The following is a 23,355-nucleotide window of genomic DNA, read 5'->3' as shown; positions in this document are numbered from 1 at the left end:
TATTAGGATTCCAAAAAGATGAGACTGTGGAGAGCCAGGGTGGTGTAGTGGTCAGAGCATTGGACTAGGATCTGGGAAATCCAGGTTCAAATCCTTATTCTGCCTTGGGTCAGTCACACACTTTCAGCCAAACCTACTTCACAGGGTTGTTGTGCGAATAAAATGAAAGATAAGGGTATGATGTAAGCTACTTTGGGTCCCCACTGGGGAGAAAGGCAGGAGTATAAATGAAGTAAATAAAGAGAACAATAGCTGCAGTCATGCTCCCCTTCAGCTTGATGGGGTTGTGTGAGTACACACACACACACACAAAAGTGTCCTGGTGAGTTGAGCCTTGAGACTGACTGATATTGTTTATGTCATTGCAAGCCACTTTGAGAGCCTAATGCTGCTGCTTAAAATATAGATTGTGAAAGAGCCCGGGATTTAAAGATGCCAAATAATAAGACTAGAAGGGGAAAGTACTCTTCTATGTTCTGGAACACTCAACTCATGACAAATGCCAAGGGTGAGTCTCGGATCATTAAAAGAGCATTCAAGTGCTAGAATATGGAAGTCACTTCATATAATGGAACAGCATGGCCTACATTTTTATTTCATTTACAGTCATGAAAGCCAATTCCTTCTTTAAGAACCATGACAATTTCAACAGGGAACTTCAATATACTTTATTAGAGGACCAGTTGAGCTGAAGTGTTGCCATTTTTTTCTCAGTAAGGTTAACAGTATGCCAGCTACGAGAGTACAGATTGCATTTAAAAAGCCTGTGATTGGGAGATACAGGTTGACCTTACTGGATGCACTAGAGTTACCATGTGGTTTCTATGGGCAAGGGAGCTCCTACCCTCAACTTTCCATGCCTATCTGCACCGCAGTGAGGGGCCATAACAGCATCCATAACAGCATTTCTGACTGCATAACTGGAAGTGGTGTCACTGTTTCACGGGACACTCAAGGATTCACCAAAATTCTACGCTTTTTACCTAGAGCATCCTATGATGCAGGAAAATCTTAGACAATCCCACATTGCAGTGACATCACTTCCAGTTAAGCAGCCAGAAATGATGGTATGGGGTGTTATTTTGGCGAGTGTCAGTCTGCCCAAGTCTCCTGGGGATTGCCAGCCAAGGGCAACACTAGGATCCTATGACTCTACAAAGGGTGAAACCAAGGAGTAACTCTTGATATTATTGTTCAAAAAACTCCCGGTACTGGATTTCCTAACCATACAATAAATACAATTTTTGTATTTTTAATAGGTACAATCAATACATATAAATGCAAATATATAAGCCGAAATATCTGATGGTATAGCTGATGGAATAGCCTCTGGGTGTTTCTCAAGGACAACAGTCTCTTAGGTCCACAACTCCTCCTTAAAATAGATGAGGTAGATGATGCCAAAATAAAGTGCAAGGTGCAGGAAAGATCTTCACATAACCATTCCAGGCATGCTGTTTTCCTTCTTCAAACAGATGCCCATGCCCTACAGATTATTGACCACATCTGTTTCGCACATGTGTGCTTTTTCAAGGGCAAACAATTAATCCGTAAACTCACACTTCTCTAACCTGTTCCCATCTCACCCAGAAAAAGCCAACAATCTTTCCCTGTTCACTCGCCCACTGCAGTCACACTGCACTCGATCCCCATACACAGACTGGCACGGCTTTCTCCCCCGTGATGCACCTTCTCTTTGTGCATGCTCAAGCCTTCCTCTGTAGCTTTCCTGAGAGGGAGACTTGTTTACTTAATTGGATGTATCAAGGGGGAAAACCCTGCCAGGTTTCCTCTGCTGGTTTCCACACCTCTGCTGATATCTTGCAACTCAGCCCACCAGGAAGGGGGGCATCTATGCAAAGGGGGGTGGGGGGTGAATCCCCACTTTGGGAGCCACAGCAGCATTTCTTGCTGTCAGCGAGAATCAACTCTTTCTTGCCTGTTTGTCCCCACCACCTCCAATCACCGTTATTCCCTATGGGAAAAATTATGGGGGCTATACAGGGGGATGGGGGTGGCATTTTGCAAAATAAATCTATACAGTTTTCAGGGGACCTGCTGATAACTTTCCTCTAAAGACTCCCCAAGTTTCAAGACAATTGGACCTTGGGAAGCCATTTTATGGCCTCCCAAAGAAGGTGACCCAGCCATTCCATTTGTTCCTATTGTGGGGAAAAACTGACAGCAACTGCAGAAACACACATAGATCTTGCCTTCCCCAGGGTACAATCTTCTGGAAACTTCGAGGGTCTTTAGAGAACAGTTAGAAGTAGATCCCCAGCAAATTTGGTAAAATTCAGTTCTAAAATGCCCCCTCAGATCCCCAGAAAGCCCCGAATCGCATTTCCCATTGGAAACAATGGCCAAATTTGCTCTGTGTTGCTGAGCCAAACTGGAGAATGAGTATCCCCCCCACCCCGTCCTTTTCAGGTTCATGTATAAGGCATGTTTCTGAACTTTTGCTCAAATACTTAATTGTATTGCCACGATCTTTCTTCCCACCTCCTCCTTATCCCAACTGAACAACCACAACAACAATTTATATACCGCCCTTCAGGACAACTTAATGCCCACTCAGAGCACTTTACAAAGTATGTTATTATTATCCCCACAGCAACAGCTGGCTTCAAGTGGAGGAGTGGGGAATCAAACCCGGCTCTCCAGATTAGAGTCCTGCACTCTTAACCACCACAACCACCAAACTGGCTCTCAAGACACTGCATGGAGAGGAGGAGAAGTTAAGGGGGAAGGAGGGTGCAGGAAGGAGGAGTAGGGCAGTGATGGTGTCAACTAGAAACGGAAGAATTTAAAACATGCTAGATTAAAAGCAAAACAATTTGCGTGTAAGCTGGATCTAAGGGCAAAAAGAGGGGAAAGGGAAGCAGAAGCCCCCTATAAACGACGCTCTGCAATGGCAGCTTGCTGATTATTATGACCATGGACATGTGCAACTGCAACTACACCAGTTACTTGACACGTGCATGGTCTAGGGCTACAGGACACATATTCACCCAAGGTAAAATGGATACGGGCAGGTAGGAACAGACATGGTTTTAATCAATCGATTAATTCGATTAATTGATGTCATTTAAGGTCTGCCTTTCTCGCTGACACTCAAGGCGGATTACATAGTGTGAGATTAGTACAATCAATATCAAGGACATTTCCATACAGTATCATGGACATTTCCATAAACAATGTTATAGGATTTTACAAAGACAGCATTAGCAAGGATCCAGTACAGAGTTGAAGAACTGCTGAAACAGAACATAATCAGTTTTAGGACTGACATTAGATAACATGAAACACAGGCAAGGCAGTATATAGGAATACATATTCAAAACAACAGACAATATGCAAGGCATCATAGTGGTGAAGTTTATGGTTCCTACAATACTTCACTCCTATCTGAGTAAAAAGCCTTTTTGAGTAATTCAGTTTTGCATTGTTTGCAGAAAGCCAGGAGTGTGGGGGCTCTCCTGACCTCCCCAGGCAGGCTGTTCCACAGGGTAGGGGCCACCAGAGAGAAATCCCCTGTGCAGGCTGCTGTTGATTTCGCCCATGTGCAGGATGGCACCTGCAAGAGACCCTGTTCAGATGAGCGAAGCTGCTGTAAAGGGACATAGGGAGGGAGGCGGCCCCGTAGGTATGCCAGACCAAGATCATGAAGAGCTTTCTTTGATAGGTAGCCAATGGAGTGACTGTAGGAAGGGAGTGATGTTCATGCTCCTGCTAACAGTCGATTCTAGATTCTAGACACTCACATAGCCTCGTGTAATTCATCTGAGTCCTGGAACTGAAGTGTGACGGAATGCTGCTCGTTCCTTTCCAGCATCTCTCAAGGGGTTCCAGGACCACTGAGATACTCATCTGCTGCTACAATTTGAATTCTGTTATGCTGTGACATCCGCTGCTTCATCCTTTATTCACCTACTGGTCTTCCTGGACAACAGAAGCTCATAAACCACACTGTGACAATTCTGCATCAAGGACTCATTGCTGCTGTGACTGCAGAAGCCTTCACAGTGGTAACAGAGTGTTCACACAAGGCAATTCTTTGATTTTTTTCTCTCCATCCCCCTATGCCATCTTTACTTACCCCTACCAGCTTGTTGCTGCAGGTGGTGGGGGCGGGAATGGCAGGTGCAAGGAAACAGGGAGGAAAAATGCACTAGAAGTGGGTGGGGAGGTTCAGCAATCCGTACCTTCCAGTCCACACTGTGGGGAAATGCACTTTGATGCTGATGTTTCCCTAACAATTTGATCAAAGCAGGCTCCAGAAACAGAGAAAACCAGGTTATGGAAGAAGCATGGATGGAAGGAGACATCATGTGGATACTCTGAAAACCCTTTTCTGTTTTCAGAGCAGCGCTGACAGAGAAAGCCTGTTGTCATCTGCCCAAGAAGTGGACATATTCCCCATATGAACCACTTTCCTAAGCATGCTACTGAACGCTGTGACATGAGTAAAATAGATTATGTTCCCCTCAAAATATGTGCAGAAATCCCCAGAAGTTGGCAAAGCGACTTGGGACAGCTCAGACACCTACAAAATTAATTGGGATGATATGATTTGTATTTCTTATTGAGCATTTTGTTACGGCAGCAGCAGTTGAACCTCATTCCTTGCATTGTTGAAGAAGATTGGAAGAGCACATTGAGAAGGGTGAGGATATCACTGTGCAGACAGCAATAGTCAAGGAAACTCAGGAAATGACCTTGGAGTTATTGCCTCTTGGAAACCATGGCAACTGGCAGTGGCGCCTGTAAAATAATTTCTGGTTTCAGGGTTAGCCGTTATACATCTGAGACATATTCTTCAAACTCTGCAGTAGATTCTCTCTCTCTCTCTCTCTCTCTCTCTCTCTCTCTCTCTCTCTCTCACAGGAACATCACAGGAAGCTGAAAATTAGACCCCCAAAGACAGCTTCTCTTGGCTATTGCTATAAAGTCCAAGGGGAAAAGGACAGGAAAGGGTGGGAGAAATGGTTTAGGAAATTACTGTTTACCATGTTAATTAAAATCTGCTTACTGGCTTTATAAGCTTTTGGTGCTGCTGCCTATTTAGCAAGTAACCCAGGTTTCCCAAACACTTCAAAAGATTAAATTTCCACCCTCTTACTTCTTTAGTTAAGCTGTCTGTTTTAATTAATTTTGTTGTGTATTTTTTTAAAAAAATCTTCCATTCCATCTCTTTTGCCTGCCCTGTGACTATATTTTATAGGTCAGCTATAAAATATAAATCCACATGAATTGCTTTCAGTTTTATCTGTGTAAACAGTACAAGGAAATAAGGGTATGTGCTGCAAGAGACAGGGATTGGGACCTTTTGGTGATATGCAGAAGAAGGAATTTTAATTAAACACAGTTTGTTATGTGGGGTGAGACGTGCTACATAATTCTGGCATAACAAAAAAAATATTATGAGTTACATCAGTGATAAGGAAATGACAAAACCACTTCATCTTCTAGAAACTACCAGAATACAATGGGTGCATTCATATACCACATAATTCTTCAGTTTGTTGATGATGTCAATGAGGCAGATGGTTCTCCTGCTGAAAAAATTAAATGTCTTTTTTCTTTAAATATATTAAAGACCAATTTGTAGCTATTAATGTCTGAACCACACTCTTCTATAAGGTAAATATTTCTCCTTCCTTCTAGTATTGTTCCAGTGTGTTTTGTATTTGCAGAATTCTATGATTTACTTACTCCATAACTCTTTAAGTTTTCCAATCCTGTATCTGCATTATTCAGTTCCAGCACTAACACACACTTATCACATTTTTATTTGATTTCATTTTTCCTCATCGTTGTCTCAGAAATATTTTTATGCATTTCTCACACACAAGCACTTTTTCCTCCTGAATCTGCACAATCAGGCTTGTTATTAAGTTCTGTATTTCTACAATTGGACCCATGCACACCTAGACAGTCCAATAAATCTGACACAGCAAGTTGAAAAGAGGTGATCAGGCAGAACAGAGAGGGACAAGACTGTGATAATAAAATACCTAGTTGGCTTCTTTAAACAAACAAAATTAAATTAAATTTGTATCTGGGTGAAAGATGATTACTACAGTGAACATAGCTGGATCTCTAGCTAGTCCTTAACTGGATCTCTAGTTAGTTTCTGGAAGATTATCATGCCTGCTGAATTAATTGTCATTCCTGTGAAAAAATGCTGAGCTAGGAGAACTTGATCTGATCCAGGAAGACAACTCTAATATTCCATAACCAAGATCACTTGACTCAATTAGTGTTCGCCTTAACAGTTAGGACTGCCAGTTAGGACTCTCATGAGCTGTAAATTTAGAACCAGGGCTGCAGCCAGCGTACGGCTAGTCAGGGAGGGAGGTGGAGTTGCCTCCGCCCATCGCACTGAGCATCACTTCATCTCCCCCCCTTGCCTGGCCCAGCCCCCACAGAGCGACACCGGGCTGCACCGGGAGAGCGGGAGGAAAGGCTCCCGGAGCATGCTGTATCTCCCCCTCACTCGACTGGCCCCCACCAGAAGCCGCGCAGCCCAGAACTGTGGGGACTGGGCCAGACGAGGGAGGGGGGGAGATGAAGTGACGCTCAGTGCGATGGGGGGAGGAGGCAGAGCACGTGCGGCTATGTAGCTCCGGGCCACGCAAGCAGGAGAAGGAGAAATGCAGCGATGCACCTGCAAGGACGCCTACACTTCCCATCAAACCTTGAGGCAAGGAAACCCAGGTTGAATTGAGGTAACTCATCACGTCTGTTTCGGGTCTAAGCCAAGGTCATCAAGCTGGCTTCAAGTGGAGGAATGGGGAATCAAACCCAGTTCTGCAGATTAGAGTCCCGTGCTCTTAACCGCTACACCAAACTTTACAGGAGTCTTGTTTGTGCCTCATTCATAAGGGTGACTTAGTACTGAAATTTACTAAATTATGACATAGATGCCTTCATTTGGCAAATGCATGGTTGAAATCTCTGAGCCTATGGTATACCACAGAGATTAGGAGAAACTGATTGAAAGTCACCTGTAAAGACACTAAAGGCTAGAAGCCTGTTGTGGATTGAGAGAGGGGTAGGACTTTTGTTAGCAAATGTCCTACTTAAGAATGAGAAAACCTGAAGACAATTTGGAGAGAGTTTTTTAGGTTGAGTGCACCATAGGAAGGGGAGGAGTTTGAGGAGCTAGCATTTGAACTGGATGTGACATCACAGGATGTAACATCTACTGCTTGGCATCCTGAGAGGATTTGGTGGGTGGAGGAAGTGCAACATCACATCCAGTGAAAAATTGGAAGTGATGTCATGACATTGGAAGAGATGCTCCTAGAGCATCCCCTCAATATCATCATGACCTCATATATTTTTTCTGGAAGTGATGTCACTTGCTAGTGCAAAACAAGCATTCCTGCTCTCTTTCCCCCATTTCCTTCTACAAGCCTTTAAGGCACTAGTAGGCAATGGGAGGGATTGCCAGGAAGCCTCCCACCATAGCTGCGCTCCCAAACTCTGCGCTTCCTAAGCAGCACCCCAACATCTCCAAGAATTTCCCAATCCAGAGTTGGCAGCCCTATCAATATAATCTGTATCAGGTAATCTTGAATAAAATCCCTCTGCTGCTGTTATGAATGTGGGCATGGCAGCGTACAGTACAAAGGGATAAGGGGTAACATAAGGTAGTCATCCATTTAAGGAAGGTATCCGTTAAAGGCTAACCATTCATAAGCATTAAAATATACAAAAACACGCTTGGGGTCAGAGTTATAGACATTGCTATGTTGCTAGAAAAATCTTTGAAATCTTTTATTTGAAGACCCCCATCTGGCAACATGGCAACCATACTGAGTGAGGAAGACTGGCTATGGTCCTCTTTTGAATACCTTGTTGGATTAGAGCATTCTGGGGTAAAATCTAGTCTGAAAAGAGCTTCAGCTTTTCCATTCTTAGGACCTTTATCAGTGTATGTAGAACTGAGTGGGTCAGGAAAACAGAGAGATGAAAAAATCCAGGGACACTTGGGAGACGGAGAATAGTTGCAGTAAGTGACTCAGCAGAGAAAGAGAGAGAATGTGTTTGGAAATTACAAGCAGGATTGTTTAATAACGACGTTTCCTTATTACTCCTATCTGACTCTCAATTCATTATTACCCCACTTGAAACAGGACTCATCTTTGGTTGGAGAGGCAACAGCATGTGAACAGTTTTAATGTAAATGCTAACACACAGGGCAAGTTTAGTCCATTTGAACTTTAGGGAGATCTATAATATAGTCTCTTTACTGTTTAGAGCCTGCTGTTTTTGTTTTTCTCCCGGTCTTTTCTTTAACTTCTTCTCTGCCCATAAGCCAGTCTTTATATCCTGAAGGTGACATATTTCTGTTCTCGGAAGGCCTAGAGTTAGTTAATGCTTTTTTCAAATCCTGTTGCTGCAGTAAACTTTTATTGAAAGCAGGATTATTTCCCTCTTTTTGCATGAGATCCACTGAACTGAAAGCATTTGGCAGGAAGTCATCACAGTCTTGTCACAGGAAGGGGATGAGTTGGAGTGTTAGAATCTGCCTGTGTTAAAAAGGAATAATTGCCACTATGGAGCGACCTTTCCTCACTGCCCTGCTGCTCCTCACAGTGTGTATACAAAGGGTACATGTGGCTGTTACTCTCTGTGTATGCAGAAGAGCAGCAGGCCTTCCATAATTGCTCACTTTAAGTTTTTAAAAGGCTGTCATTTAGGGGAGGGGAGGGAGCTGTTCCTGTTGGCAACAGAGGATAGGACTCGAAACAATGGGTTTAAACTATAGGAGGGAAGGTACTGGCTAGACATTAGGAAAAATCTCTTCACGTTAAGAGTAAACCAGCAGTGGAATTAGCTGCCTAAGGATGTGATGGGTTCCCCTTCGTTGGCAGTCTTCATTGAACAGCTGGATGAACACTTGTTGGGGATGCTTTAGGCTGTTCCTGCATTGGGAAGAGAGTTGGACCAGATGGTCTGAAAGACCCCTTCCAGATGTACAATGCTATTATTTTCTAAAGGCTTCTTTATAGGTATTCATCATGGCCCAGCAGATGTGGCTTCACAATCTACCTGAAAGTCCCAACTAGAGATGCCAACTCTAAACTGGGAAATTCCTGGAAACTTGGGGGTGGAGCCTGGGGAAGGTGGGGTTTGGAGTGGGGAGAGACCTCAGCGCGGTATAATGCCATAGAGTCTATTCTCCAAAGCAGCCACTTTCTCCAGGGGAGACTAATCTCTGTAGTCTGGAGATCAGTGGTCATTCCATGTCATTCATGACCACTTCCTAGATCATGCAAAAGTGAAGTAAACCAACTTTAGAATATATGCATCCTTTGCTAAGAAGTTGTCTAATATGTTGAAGCATTCAAAACTTTGAACCCAGACATTTTTCAGGAAGCCCACCGTTTTAACAGTCCCAGTTATTCAATGTATGGCTTTGAATTAAAGTTGAAAAAAGCAAAACATATGGGGGAGAACACCACAGTTAATCACATGTTTTTGGAAACCAAATACAAGGGAGCTTCATTCTCCAAAGTGTATCATTTGAAAACAACAGGAAAAGCTTTTCCCTGAACAGAACCTGCAAAACCTGCAATTATGGAGTGCATTCAACTGCTCTGTGTAGGCTCCATCCTTAGTCTATATTAAGTATTCATTTCAGGAATGGAGTTTTTCTTCAGCATACTGTTTAGAAGCCGTATCATTTCTATTCTGTATGATTTAAAATGAAAGCCCACATGATTGGTTCAGCAACCACTGTAAAACGCAAGAGGGTGAATTGAACATGTTGATGTTTGACATACAGAACAGGCATTTGGAAATATTTGTAACTAGATGGAAAAGGCCCTGTCTTCATAGACAGCTGGATTTGCAACTAATTAAAATGAGAATGCACGCCTTCTGAATTAGTTCTGTAATACTCATTCCGCTGCATTCATCTTACACTTAGAAAGAGAGAGATCAGTTCTGCCTCTAGTACCTTTGCTTCAGCGGCTATTATATTTCTTCCATGTCTGGATTTTAATTAAAAAGAAATGCTTAAATCCTATTGACGTTAATGAGTCTTAGAGAGAGGGAGAGGAAATGTTTAAACTTGACACACGATAAATAATATGGCTCCGTTTAGACTGACATATAAAATACAAAAATCTTACGGTTTTATTTCTACCATTGCACTGATACAAAGCCCTGTGTACCATCATGTATGGACATCAAACTTCCCAGTTTTTCAAGGGCACGCCCCATTCACTGCCATATATGAGATGCATGCACAGAGTTGCCCTTTATGTTAAAAAGAAGGGAGAACTTTTTTTGCACATGGGTGCATCAGAATAACAACAACATTCAATTTATATATCGCCCTTCATGACAACTTAATACTACACTTGGAGTGTAGTTCTCCAGATTAGAGTCCTGCCACTCTTAACCACACCAAACTGGCTCTCCTTCAGCCTTTACACACAGAAAATTGTTGAATTGGGATATTTATCTGAGCTCTACTGTTAGGTTTTCATGATGATTTTGTGGTTAAGATCACCGTGACAGGAATTTGTTTGTTGTAGTGTCCAGTCTTGGGATTTTTTAATAACCAAAATATTTTCCTAATGCTCAACCAAATAGGATCTTCCTCTAGTATATTACTTGCTGTCTTATAGGATGAACAAGGGCACTCACCCATCTTTTTGACACTCTGTTAACAGTGTAGATCCAAGTGTTTGGATTTGGGTACACTGCCCCAGAATCATTCTCCTGTGAAACCCTGAGAGTGGCTTCCTCTCAGCTTCAGCACAAATTTGTAATCCTCGAGAGTCCTTTTTAGCCTCACATCTTGTTATACCTACAGTCAGGGCTTTTTTTCTGGGAAAAGAGGTGGTGGAACTCAGTGGGTTGCCCTTGGGGCGGCATGGAGGGCAATCTAAACTCCCCTCTGTCTGGAGATCAGGGGGCAGGGCCACCAGCCATGTGATCATTTTCAAAAGGTTCCGGAACTTCATTCCACCATGTTCCAGCTGAAAAAAAGCCCTGCCTACAGTCACCTGAAGTTCTCCTGGTCTCTCAAATGACTCTACCCTTGCCCCTGTGCTGATACCAAACACCTGTGTAATGCCACTCCTCTCACTCCCTCTAATTTCTTCTGGGAGTACATCCTGGGAGTACTCTCCTGGGAGTACATCTCACTGAACAAAACGAAATTTACTTCCAAGTAGACAGCTTAGGATTTCTCACTAAGGCTTCAACCTTGTGGATGCTTACCCAGGGAGTATACACCAATGAACTTAGGGATTTACTGCTAAGTAAACAAGCACAGGATTGAACTTCATGGCTGCAAACCTTAATTTATTTACTAGAGAGTAAGTCCCACTGAACTCAAGTAAACATGCATAGGATTGTGCTGCACGATGCAAATTATATTAATATAAAATGCCTGGCTATAGTGCACATTGGTGTCCCTTTTAAGATTACCAATTACAAAGCCATAAAGGAGGCTAGAAGCTTTTGGTTTCCCTTGGGAGGAAATTAAGTCACACAGGAAACATAAAGCAGAGAAACTGCCTGAGGAGGCTGAATCTTTAAGTAGCAGCAGTTTGGGGTGAATCTGAGAGTACTTGTTATGTTTCCATTGTGCAATATGGTCTTGCGCTATTAACAATTTCCTCTTCTACTCATTTTAAATACAAAGTAGTCCTATTACATTGAATGCATGTAAAATCTGTGTAATGTGCACTTGGTTGTTCTTTACATGCTCATAATGCTCATGTTACATTCAACACATGTACAGCTGAACATCTTATTGAAACCACACATTCATCTAGATATTGGTACCCAGTTTCATTTTTAAAGTGAATGTGTGTCATGGCCCAGTCTGAGAGTGAGGTCTCCTCTGGAGGAGAGGAGCCTCGTGTAGCTAGCCAGCCAGGACTCCTCAGGAGAAGAGGAGTCCTGTGTAGCCAGCCCTAGCCCTGATTCAGCAGAAGCCAGCAATCAGGAGCAACAGCTGCTGGCTGATCAGAGCTTACAGCCAGCAGCTGAGGCACCAGCACCCTCTAGCTCCGATACTACAGAGGAAGCTCAGCCAGGGACTTCTACAGGTGCAGCGCAGCCAAGAGCCTCCACCCCCCCAGGTTCACCCACGCCCAAGGAACGCCGCAGGCAGCGCCAGAGACTGGAACTGCAGGAGAGACGGCGCAGTGCTCGCCTCTTGAGCCAATGCCAGCTGCTGGAGAGTGACAATGAGTAGTGGCAGGATAGAGCCCCAGCAGCTGGCTGAAAACCACGCCTGGCTATAAGAGCCAATCTGGAGGAACTGCTGGGCGTGGAAGCAACGTGTCTATTGCCTGCAACCACTCCATGTTCTGTGAACCTTGCCTGTGCCTGTGCCTGTGCCTGTGCCTGTGCCTGTGCCTGTGCCTGTGCCTGTGCCTGTGCCTGTGCCTGTGCCTGTGCCTGTGCCTGTGCCTGTGCCTGTGCCTGTGCCTGTGCCTGTGCCTGTGCCTGTGCCTGTGCCTGTGCCTGCTTTTGGACCTGACACTACCGGTAAATGACCTTGGATTGTACCTGACCTTGCTCTTGGACTCTGGACTCACTCCTGGCGTTATCTCGTGCTCTGACCACCGGTTTGACCTGGCTTTTGCTCTTGGAACTCCCCTCAGACTCTGGCATTAAGGTTTGGACTTGAACCACCCTGCTTGGGCTCGCCCAGCCCGTGACAGATTGCTTCCACCCAACCTTCCCGGCATGGATGCGGCAACGCCCACCCCGGGGAGCCTGGCACTGCTGCAGGACCAGGTACTGCAACTAACTCAAGCACTGTTGACTCTGCAGCAGCAGATTGCTGCACCTGCTGCACCTCTGCCTGTAAAGTGCCCAGTGAAGCCTCCTGACAGCTTTGAGGGTGATGTGGAGGAATTCCCAGCATTTCTCGCCCAATGCCAGCTATATATTGAACTCCGGGCCAGAGACTTCCCCACGGATAAAGTCTAAGTCTGCTTCATCCTCAGCCTGTTAAAGGGGCAGGCAGCAAGATGGGCCACACCCTTGTTACTGGCCAAATCCCCTCTGCTAGGGGATTTTCCAAGCTTTGTGGCTCACATCACTGCTGCCTTTGCTAAACCCCTGAAAGCCATCAAAGCTAACCAGAGGATCCGTGCCCTCACCCAGGGGGATGGGACTGTAGCCCAATATACCACCGAATTTCAGTTACTTGCACAGGACCTGGACTGGAATGAAGCGGCCCTGGTTGACCAGTACCTGGAAGGGCTGTCTGATGAAGTGTTGGACAAAGTGGCCCGATCCGAACGACCAGGAGGACTGCAAGCGCTCATTCTTCTATGTCTCCGCATAGATGGACGGCTGGAGAGCCGGAGACAAGCACGTGCTCTAAGGCATCCACCTCCATCCCGATCCTTGCCTGAAAAGCCAGCTGAGCCCACGCCAGTGGGGGTACCTTGTAAACGCTTGCCCCCAGAGGAAAAGGAGAGACGCCGAAACCACAACCTCTGCTGGTATTGTGGTGGGGTGGGCCATTATGCTGATGGCTGCCCTGCCAAAAGAAGGACCCTAGCCATAAGCCTGGAGTCGGCGCACCCTAAACCACTTGTGGGAACAGCCAATGCCTCCGGTGACCCACCAGAACCATTCCTTGTGCCAGTCAAGTTGTGCCTGCCTGATGGACGTTGGCTATTCGTGTATGCCATAATAGACTCAGGGGCCTCCCGCTGCTTCATGGACGCCAGGTTCGCTGCACAACACCAGATTCCCTTGCGGGCAAAGAAGAATCCCACTGTTGTTGAGGCCATCGATGGGCGGCCCCTGCGTTCTGGGCCAGTGGTTGAGGAAACCCAGGACCTCCTGTTGCAGATCCAGCGGCACCAGGAGCGGCTCTGTTTTGATGTGGTGGGCATTCCCCAGTTTCCCCTGGTCTTGGGACTTTCCTGACTCTGCCGCCATGATCCGAATGTTCGGTGGGGCCAGTTAGACCTTTGTTTCCGGGAACCATGCCCACATGAAAATCCATGCCCAAGGCCTATGGTGGCCGCTGCACAGGAGGTTTCGGCACTGCCAGAGGAATATGTGGATCTTGGAGATGTGTTCGAGGAAAAAAGGAGCAGACCAACTCCCCCCTCATCGGCCGTATGACTGCACCATTGACTTGATTTCCGGCACCCCTCTGCCGGTGGGACGCCTGTACTTGTTGTCTGAGCCAGAGTTGACAGCACTCCGGGACTTTCTCACCACCAACCTGCGGCGAGGGTTCATCCACCCGTCTACCTCACCTACCTCTTCCCCAGTCCTCTTCGTTAAAAAGAAAAATGGGGAACTCTGGCTGTGTAATGATTACCGGGCCCTGAACAAAATCTCCATCCGAGACCGGTATCCGCTGCCTCTGATCCCTGACCTCTTGTAGCAAGTCAAAGGAGCCCAGATCTACACCAAGCTGGATCTCAGGGGAGCCTACAACCTAGTGCGCATCCGGGAAGGTGATGAATGGAAAACCACCTTCAGTACCAGATATGGGCAATACGAGTATCTGGTAATGCCCTTTGGCCTGACTAATGCACCAGCTGTGTTCCAGAGACTGATGAACGACATCTTTCGAGATATCCTGGATCAGTTTGTCATCGTTTATCTGGATGACATATTAATTTATTCACGTGACGCGTCACAACATACTCGGCATGTGCGCACGGTGCTGCAAAGACTCCGGCAGTATGGCCTCTTTGCCAAATTGGAAAAGTGTGCATTCCACCGGCCTACTGTGAAATTCCTTGGCCATGTATTATCACCCCACGGAATCCAAATGGACCCAGCTAAAGTTGAGGCTGTACAGACTTGGCAAGCCCCCCGTTCTCGGAAGGATGTACAGCGATTTCTGGGGTTTGCCAATTACTACCAGCAATTCATCCCCCAGTTTGCATCCATAGCCATCCCTCTCACTCGACTTCTCCGGCCACGAGAACCTTTCCGTTGGACACCGGAAGCCAGTGAGGCATTCCTGACCCTAAAGACTCGCTTCACCACGCAACCAGTCCTGCGATAACCAGATCCCCAGCTACCCTTTCTAGTCGAAGCAGATGCCTCCAGCACCACCATCGGAGCAGTGCTCTCCCAACGGGCAACCCCCTCCAGCACTCCACAGCCTTGCGCTTACTACTCTCGCCAGCTGACCCCCGCCGAAAGGAACTATACCATCTGGGAGCGGGAGCTGCTGGCAATAAAGGCAGCCTTTGAGGTTTGGCGGCATCATCTGGAGGGGGCTCGGTACCCAGTCCAAGTGCTCACTGACCACCGGAAACTTGAACACCTCCAAACTGCCCGCCGTCTCAACCAGAGACAGATTCGCTGGTCGTTGTTCTTCTCCCATTTTGATTTCAGGATCACCTACGTTCCCAGCTCCCAGAATAAGAAGGCCGATGCTCTGTCCCGGAAGCTGGAGTACAACACATCCCCCAACCTGGAACCACCTCCAATGCCCATCCTGGCTCCAGAAACTTTCGCCGCCATGCAACCCCCTCCGGGGCTGGTGGAGGAGATACAGACTCAACAGTTACTGGACCCAGTTGCCCAGAAATACCTCCAGAACGTCCGGGGGTCTCCCCAGCCCCAGGCAGATGAATTTGCAGAGGAAGAGGGGCTACTGACCCACCGAGGCCGGATTTATGTACCCCCAGGCTCATTACGAACAAAGGTACTGCAGCTGGTCCACGATTCTAGACCTGCTGGGCACTTCGGCCGCCACAAGACAACCCACCTCTTAACCCGTGACTTCTGGTGGCCCCGGGTGCAATCGGATGTGGCCCGGTATGTGGCAGCCTGTGAAACATGTAGACGGGCCAAAGGCGTCCCCGGCAAACCTTCTGGTCTCTTGCATCCACTTCCCACACCCACTGGCCCATGGAGGACTATTTCCATGGATTACAAACCTGCCCTGCTCCAAAGGCCACACCTGCATCCTAGTGGTGGTGGACTTGTTCACAAAGATGGCTCATTTCATTCCCTGTTCTGGGCCCCCCACTGCTCAGGAAACAGCACACCTGTACCTTCAGCATGTCTTTCGACTCCACGGACGTCCAGATCATATAATTTCTGATCGGGGAGTTCAGTTCACCTCTCGGTTCTGGCGGGCCCTGCACGCCCTCCTTGGCACCCAAGTTCACCTATCCTCAGCACACCACCCCCAATCTGACGGGCAGACAGAGCGCACCAATGCGACCCTGGAGCAGTATCTGAGATGCTACACAAACCATCAACAGGATGACTGGCTAGCTCTACTGCCTTTGGCTGAGTTTGCATATAATAATGCAGTGCATTCCTCCACCCAGCAGACCCGCTTCATGGCAAACTATGGTCACCACCCTCGTTTCTTCCCTATCGCAGCACCCTTGTTGGGAATCCCAGCCGCTGATGATCGCCTCCAAGAACTCCAATCCATGCATGAGCTGTTACGGGAGCAACTCCAGCTTGCCAAGGAAATCTACAAGGAGGCTGCGGATCGGAAACGGCAACCTGGTGTTCCCTTGTCCGTGGGCGATCAGGTCTGGTTATCCACCCGCCATATCCGCAGCCAACGGCCCTCCAAAAAGCTGGATGCCCGGTTCCTCGGACCCTTCGTGATCACAGACCAGGTGAACCCCGTGGCCTACCGCCTGCAACTACCACGAACCCTCCCAATCCATCCTGTGTTTCACCGGTCCCTTCTAGTCCCGGCTTCACCCCCAGACCCACACCATCCCGGGCCACCGCCCCCTCCGCCTCCGATTACCATCGAGGGGCAAGAGGAATATGAGGTCGCCCAGATCCTAGACTCACGTCGCCGGCGGGGGCAAGTACAGTACTTGGTGGACTGGAAGGGGTATGAGCCGGAAGACCTCTCATGGGAGCCTGCCGTGAACATCCATGCCCCCCGCCTAGTCCGACAATTCCATCGGGCCTATCCTCAGAAACCGGGGCTGCCCAGGCCACAGAGGAGGGGGGGCCTTGGGAGGGGGGATGGTGTCATGGCCCAGTCTGAGAGTGAGGTCTCCTCTGGAGGAGAGGAGCCTCGTGTAGCCAGACAGGACTCCTCAGGAGAAGAGGAGTCCTGTGTAGCCAGCCCTAGCCCTGATTCAGCAGAAGCCAGCAATCAGGAGCAACAGCTGCTGGCTGATCAGAGCTTACAGCCAGCAGCTGAGGCACCAGCACCCTCTAGCTCCGATACTACAGAGGAAGCTCAGCCAGGGACTTCTACAGGTGCAGCGCAGCCAAGAGCCTCCACCCCCCCAGGTTCACCCACGCCCAAGGAACGCCGCAGGCAGCGCCAGAGACTGGAACTGCAGGAGAGACGGCGCAGTGCTCGCCTCTTGAGCCAATGCCAGCTGCTGGAGAGTGACAATGAGTAGTGGCAGGATAGAGCCCCAGCAGCTGGCTGAAAACCACGCCTGGCTATAAGAGCCAATCTGGAGGAACTGCTGGGCGTGGAAGCAACGTGTCTATTGCCTGCAACCACTCCGTGTTCTGTGAGCCTTGCCTGTGCCTGTGCCTGCTTTTGGACCTGACACTACCAGTAAATGACCTTGGATTGGACCTGACCTTGCTCTTGGACTCTGGACTCACTCCTGGCGTTATCTCGTGCTGACCACCGGTTTGACCTGGCTTTTGCTCTTGGAACTCCCCTCAGACTCTGGCATTAAGGTTTGGACTTGAACCACCTGCTTGGGCTCGCCCAGCCCGTGACAATGTGCCTTACAAACAGATGTATACATGTACAAGTAGGATGTACATACATTCACTGTAACGTGAAAAGAATTTACCAGATGAAAATAATAGTTGTATTGTCGAAGGCTTTCACGGCCGGAGAACGATGGTTGTTGGGGGTTTTCCGGGCTGTATTGCCGTGGTCTTGGCATTGTAGTTCCTGACGTTTCGCCAGCAGCTGTGGCTGGCATCTTCAGAGGTGTAGCACCAAAAGACAGAGATCTCTCAGTGTCACAGTGTGGAAAAGATGTAGGTCATTTGTATCTACTCAGGAGGGGTGGGGTTGAGCTGAGTCATTCTGTAAGAGTTTCCCAGGGTGTGGAATGCTAATGGCGGGAGGCTTCACTGTACCGCCTCAGGATACAGTGAAGCCTCCCGCCATTAGCATTCCACACCCTGGGAAACTCTTACAGAATGACTCAGCTCAACCCCACCCCTCCTGAGTAGATACAAATGACCTACATCTTTTCCACACTGTGACACTGAGAGATCTCTGTCTTTTGGTGCTACACCTCTGAAGATGCCAGCCACAGCTGCTGGCGAAACGTCAGGAACTACAATGCCAAGACCACGGCAATACAGCCCGGAAAACCCCCAACAACCATCAAAATAATAGTTCATTTCAAAGTCCTGTTTGGAGATATATGTACCATACTACTTGTTTTCCTGGGTTGCGTTGCCTAATGGCCCCCTCTCTCATAAAACAGGGACACTTTGTGGGATCCCTTGAATGAGAGGTACAATCCCAGAGAATTTAATTCCTATTTTATTGAGGCGGGTGGGGATTGGGAAATGATGGAAAGAAACATACTTTCCATTGACAACAACAAATTGAATACCTACAGCTGTGATCCCTTTCACACTTACCTGGAAAGAAGCACCAAACACAACAGAGTTTACTTCCAAGAAGGCAGGTGTTAGGATTTCACTGTGCACTTAATTTAAAAACAGCAATATGCAGACACCAGTGAAAGAATAATTTGATTTCCCAGGACATACTGTTGCTGATGTGTGTAAGTCACCATCTTCCAGCAAAAGAACTTCAAGGAAAAACTCCAGTGTGAAACGGCTGAATTAGACTATAAAGAACTTCCAACAGTTTTACAAGGACTTGGGAAAGGGATTCCTTAGCTTTTACAGGTGTTAACTAGATAATTTAACAAAAATTGGACATTCCTTGTATATTAACTATCTTAGCATTGCACTAAATCTCTTAGCAAAAGATAGTTAATTGCATTATCACCAGTTTCTGCTATTAAGATTTCTCTCTGTAATGTTCTTTTTTAAAATTTGATTTTTATAGACTTACATTTCATGGCTCTTTATCCCTACACACAAGTCTGCCCAGGGACAAAGTGGGTTCTAGTGCATATAAACTTATGCTGGAATGTTTAATTTTCAAGTGCTACAACAAGACTCCTGTTTAGAGATGCCCAAGTCAGGATTCGGTTTCGGTTTCCCGGCCATGCCAGACGCTCCTCTCCGCAGGTCCGAGAGGAAGCGTCCAAGCAGCCTGACTGGGTGGTTGACTTGCGAGGGTTAACCCCCAGGACTCCCAGTCAGGGGGTCAGGGTTCCAGCGTGCCCAGTGGGGCAGGGGGCCGCTGGGGGGAGCGGCACAGCCACGACCCCCGGATGTCCTTTGTCTTTGTCTTTGGATGGGGGGATGGGGGGATGGGGAAATTTATCTTTGGCAACCTCTTCTACATGCAAAACTTAAAACTTCTGTGGTACAAAGTTGTAATGTTATCAAATGGTGAAAATTTCATAAAATTGTAATTTTACTAACAATCCAACTCAAATAAGTATATAGATAATTCAAACAGTATAGCTTCTATAATCATATTAGGCATAAATATTAAACATAACTTTTAAACATTAAGTAAAAAGTATTAAATACTCAGTAGAGATGGGTTGAAGGTTTTATCTTAAATCCTGAGCTTGAAACCTTCAAGTGAGATCTGAAAACACATTTCTCTGTTTTAGAGAAACTGTCAGTACAAAATAAACGGGATGGATGTTCCCGTTTACTCTCCTCCTGAGAGTTTAATGGCTTCTTTCATTAACAAACGCTAGTCTTTTTCATTAAGTGAGGTACCAAAATATAAATGTTTATTTAAATAAAACATAGAAAAATAGAACAGATGAACACAACAAGAATTAAGTTTCCTAACATTTCTTAATGAAATCTAACTCAGTCAGATTAACGATGAAATGCATTCAAGTTACCATAGCACATATTACAAGGGTAAGTTTCCTGCCTAGATCTTCATGAGATTTCTTTTGGCCAAAACCCTGATCTGCTATTTGGATTACCATTTTTATATATTATCTTATGCAGAAATCTAAGATCTTTTCATATGATAACATAGATAAATATCAAACCAATCATAATTTAATTCTTTTTTACTATTTCCAATCATGTGACATTCTACCTAGCCAAAAGTACCACTATGCCCAGCTGCAAGATAAGAGATATGGATAGTAAAAATGACAGGAAAAGTTACATGACCAGATCATCCTTGGTCTCTGCTAACAATTACAGAACATTTATCTGATACTGTTCACTATTTTTAATTGGCTGTCAAAGATAAAGAAGCACCAGTTACACAACATACTAGAAAAAGAACTACAGTGAAGTTCATACAGCGTTATTTAGAATGCATATGTTTCACTAAGTGTGTGTTCTAAACCATAATCAGCAGTCTACTGGTTTGAATCCCACTACTGACATGAGCTCAGTAGGTGGCCTTGGGTCAGCCACTCCTCTCAGCCCCAGCTCCATTGTGGGGATAAGAATAACACTAACTTTTTCACTGCTCTGGGTGAGGCACTAATATGTGTAGAAGAGCAGTATATAAACACAGTTATTATTATTATTTATATTTCCATGACACCATCCCTTGACCTGTGAAATTAAGTATTTTGATAAATATGAAAGTGATACAAAATATAAATGCATTGCATAATGTGTGAGTGTACATATGCAAACTTTAAAAATCATATTAGATAATACCGCAAAGCATGATTACTGAGAAAGCTGCTTTCACTGCTTTCAGTGTGGAGAGCTGCTTGTAGATCAAAACAACCTGGCGAGCTGTCTTCATGCAGAGTGCACTTGATTCTCTTGGCTTTCAATTTTGCTTTCATTCAGCATGGGTAAATCAATGTATCAGCAGTAAACATTTGTATCACTCCTCTCTGAATGACCTTTTAAATTTTACTGCCTATCATGTCAAAGCAATTAAAACTAACAATACAGTTACTAAGCTGCTAAGATCAATTAATGGCTCTTAGGCTTTATCTATTGATCTAGTGACATCTTCAAAACCCACTGGTAACAGACTATACATACTTCTCTTCTATCCACAATATATACACAAGGATTGATTACATATTCTTATCTTCTAAATTACATATTTAAATGACATATTCTTATCTCCTAAATTAATTAGTCAAACTCTTACATCAAGGATTGGTGACAAGTTGTGGACAGACTATGCTTGGACAGAATGTACACTGAGAATAAATGACATCAAACAAATTGGAAACTAAATAAATCACTTTTATTTAACAAATAAATTTCTTCTGAAGTCTCTTTACAAATTAAACTATAGAAACAAATTAACTATGTGGCATTCTTCAAATCCACGTGTAGGATGCTATGGAAGAGGTACTTAGAGGGAAATTGATCTCCATTACCTCCTGTCATGAAGAGCAAAAAGAAAACATTAGAAATGAAATGATATCTAGAATAAGAAAATTAGAAGATGAACACAAAAAAGGCCACCCAATCTATAAATTTACTTGCTTGAAAATTAAAAGAAAAAACCTCCTCACATTGTATACAAGCTATTAAAGGCACCCAGGAAAAAAACAAACTAATTCTGTAAAATTAGCCGATGTATCTGCTGAATACTACCAAACCATTTGTACATCAGACAATCCTGACACTAAACATATTTTAAATTATTTATCATCACAGGAAATTATTTGAAAAAAACCTCACAAGAACATAAACAATATCTGGACCAACCAATCACAACAGAAGATGTTACAGTCACTATCAAATCCTTGAAAAAAATAACAAAGCTTCAGACAGGGATGGATTCCCTGCCAAATGTTTACAAAAAAATACATTCACCTACTTCCAACTCCACTAACTGCCACATGCAACTCTGTTATGATAGGAGGTAGCATCCCTCTATCTTGGTCAGAGGCTGAAATAGTTACTCCAAAAAAGGACAACGATATTACAAATACTAAATCTTCTCAACCAATACCCTTACTGAATCAAGACCAAAAGATCTTTACAAGCTTATTTGCCAAAACATTGTCTAAATTTAAATAACCAACTACATTCACCTTGACCAGACAATACACGTAACACTTTAACTATAATTAATTTCTGTGAAGCATACAAAACCCCTGCACTTCTGGCCTTTGATATAGAGAAGGCATTTGATTAAGTGGAAATACCATATCTAAAACTTTTACTTCAAAAAAATGGGTTTTGGTGACCAATTCTAAAATGCCATTAATGCTCTTTATCTTTCTCCAAAAGCTACAGTTAGGACTAACAATGTACATTCAATAGATATCCATATAGCAAGGGGAACTAGACAAGGCTGTCCCCTTTCCCCATTTCTGTTTGCCATAACTATAGACAGGGCCGCTGCTACCATTAGACCAACTAGGCAGCCGCCTTGGGCACAGACCTCAAGAGGGACATAGTTTAAACAGATTACTTACTTGAAAAAAATGCAACTGAGAAAACCTATTGAGCACCCCCTAAATGGTCCTGTCCACAGACATCAAGCAGCTCAAAAGCTCACCGTAACATTTTTATTTATTTAGTTATTTATTTATTTGATTTGATTTGATTTATACCCTGCCCTCCCCACAGATGGGCTAAGGGTGGCTAACAACATTTAAAAATACATTAAAATCACAGAAACATAAAATCAATAATATTTTTTAAAAAATAATTAAAATAGTCCAGGAGCAGGCTATTTAAACAAATATTGGCAGTCCGTATACAGGCATGGCAGATGGCTGAGGGCAGCTCCGGAAGAAATGGTGTTCTTAGATGGAAGAAGAAGGACACTCATTGGCACTCAGCCAAAATCCCATCAGAACATCTCTGTTTTACAAGCCCTGCAAAACTGTAACAGGTCTCACAGGGCCCGGATCTCCAGCGGGAGAGCATTCCACCAGGCCAGGGCCAGGGCAGAAAAAGCCCTCGCCCCGATTGAGGCCAGATGGATGTCCTTTGGGCCAGGGACCACCAGGAGTTGCTTGTCTGCAGAGCGTAACACCCTGCAGGGGACGTAATGGAAGAGGCGGTCCCGCAGGTATGGAGGTCCCAGTCCATGAAGGGCTTTAAATACCACGGTTAACACCTTGAACCGGATCTGGAACTCCACTGGAAGCCAGTGCAGCTGGCACAGCACATGATGAATGTGCACTTGGATGGGTGTTCCGGTAAGGACGCGTGCTGCTGCATTCTGGATCAGCTGTAACTTCTGGGTCAGACCCAAGGGCAGTCCAGGATAGAGTGAGTTGCAGTAGTCTAGCCTGGAGGTGACCGTTGCATGGATTACTGTGGCCAGGTCCTGTAGTGAAAGATAGG

This window comes from Eublepharis macularius, chromosome 8, assembly GCF_028583425.1.
Source record: "Eublepharis macularius isolate TG4126 chromosome 8, MPM_Emac_v1.0, whole genome shotgun sequence".
Taxonomy (NCBI): domain Eukaryota; kingdom Metazoa; phylum Chordata; class Lepidosauria; order Squamata; family Eublepharidae; genus Eublepharis; species Eublepharis macularius.
This window is presented reverse-complemented; position numbering follows the sequence as displayed.